At 29.9% G+C, this 2,500-nt stretch overlaps 1 protein-coding gene across 1 annotated transcript in view; it reads left to right on the top strand.

Annotated features, from left to right (window-relative positions):
• The window catches only part of LOC137646609 (uncharacterized), a 48,302-nt gene that overhangs the window by 33,844 nt on the left and 11,958 nt on the right, over nucleotides 1-2,500 (top strand). The window lies entirely within an intron of this gene.

Genomic DNA, 2,500 nt, shown 5'->3' with positions numbered 1-2,500 from the left:
GTACTGGATATTATTGCATTTTGATTAGTTGCAATAAATCCCCAATTAATCATAACTGCAAATATAATTATAGTGTGACCTCTTTCATTAAAAAGATAATTACTGATTATAACTGTAATTTAGCAGTTTTATATATGTATGATTAAAAACAAATTTCTTTATTGAAAAGAGAGAAAGGAAAGCTAAATCTATCAAATTGTAAATTTAAAAAATACTGAAATGCTTAATAAAACGATCTGTTTTGAATAATACCAAGTTATAAAACAGTTTATATATAAAACTTAGACAAAAAAAAAATTGTAAGAGAACATTAACCAAAAATGTTATACAGTATCAGGAACAATTGTCCAACTATTCTCATGTGTATACAATATATAGCTTAGGACGTCGAGTACATTCATAGTCCGATCGAGAAAAATATTCAAATAATTTTTCAAATACCTTTTCAAGTGAATTTGGAAACTAGCACTAATTCATACGAAGAATAATCACCATCCAGCTCTACAGACGATATGTCAAAAGAAATGAAAAATTACTACCTTTTATTGAAGATGATAAAAACCCTCGTGGGATCCAAGAGAATTTTCGAGAATGCTGTTCACACACACACACACACACACACACACACACACACACACACACACACACATCACAAACTCGAGCTTAGAATAAAATGCAAGCAAACATTACAAGAGATTCTACATATTCCAAAGCCTCCAACGTATAAATAAGATTCGTTTCAAAGCACAAAGCACTTCAAAAACTTTCCTTCAAGATTCCTTTCCTTGCTTTTTATTAACCTCATGCAAACGCAAGCATTGCTTGTTGGAATGCCACATGACAAACGAGGGTAATCTCTTTTGTTGCTGCCTTTCGTCATACTTACAATACGGATATACGCAAGCGTATTATGTGCAAGAATTGCGTTCAGTGCTCCACATAAAGAACGACGAACTTCTTATGAAACTCGTGGGGTACACTGACCTTGGAGAAGCGAGAAAATGTATAAATAAAGAAAATAAATAAATCAATAAGTAAAAACATCATATCATGCGATAGACTAAATTTACTGTATATATATATGGGAATCCATATTGCGATGACTATATATAATTTGCATAAAACTAAGTGAAGTTCTAAACTATTTTTTTCACAATTTTAAAACAAACTCAAGTTATACCCAATGATGACCAACAACTTAAAAACATTATATCCGAAAACAAAATTGAAAGACCAAACTCAAAATATAATTACTCTCCTTTTTGAAATTTCTTCCAAGCCAAATTAAGAATTAATTCATAAGTGCACAAATTGAAACGGATAGTTCATAAAAAACTAAGTTAATTGCAACAAAAACAGTTAAATACAATCTACTAAAATCACCAGGAAATCAAAGGAAAAAGATTGGTAAAATTTAGCATCTAAAGAGCACTTAAAAATGTATCTATGAAATACAAATGTATATTCATTAGATATTTGGAATCTCCCACATCAAACAAGCACAGATAACTTCAAATGAAGTCGGCCAATTGGACCTTATCTCGTGGGGAATTCATAGCGATAACAATGCGAAGTTAGTAATGCTTTATGATTTAGTATTAAGACTGTAACAACAATAGACAACATCCCTGAAAAGGATGATATATTCTCTCTCTCTCTCTCTCTCTCTCTCTCTCTCTCTCTCTCTCTCTCTCTCTCTCTCTCTCTCTCTCTCTCTCATATATATATATATATATATATATATATATGTATATATATACCCATATATATACATATACATATATATATATACATATATATACACGTATATACACATATATATGTATATATATATGTATATATATACATGTATATACACACATATATATGTATATATACACTTATATTTACATATATGTTTGTGTAGGAGTGTATATATACATATGTGTATATATATACATACATATATATATGTATATATACATACATATATACTGTATATATATGTATGTATATATACATACACATATATATGTATATATATACATACATATATATGTATATATATACAGTACATACATATATATGCATATATATAAATTATATATATATATATATATATATATATATATACACACACACATACTAGTATACGCGACCCGTAAAAAAATAACATATCTAAATAGATATGCATCCCACACACACACAGATTCAACTCTTCCCAATACCTCCCCCATTCATAAGTACAACCCCTCTCATCTGGGTATGACTATTCCCACAAACCCTAAGGAGAGAGTCTTGCCGCTGAGGGTGACCGTAATGAATGGCGGAGTTCATAGTTTCGTTCAGAGTCCCAACTACAGAGAGGGGGTCTGACTACTTACTTATATATAAGATAAGAAGATTTCCATCTTATTGCAACCATTTGTGGCGATATTTCATCTTCAAGGTATCTCGGATGAATTTCACTGAACATCTCAGAGAAAATTAATACTTAATAAATGAATTAGGAGAAAAAAAG

This window comes from Palaemon carinicauda, chromosome 9, assembly GCF_036898095.1.
Source record: "Palaemon carinicauda isolate YSFRI2023 chromosome 9, ASM3689809v2, whole genome shotgun sequence".
In the NCBI taxonomy this organism is placed as follows: domain Eukaryota; kingdom Metazoa; phylum Arthropoda; class Malacostraca; order Decapoda; family Palaemonidae; genus Palaemon; species Palaemon carinicauda.
Note: the sequence above shows the minus strand (reverse complement) of the source record. Positions and strands in the feature narration are given on the sequence as shown.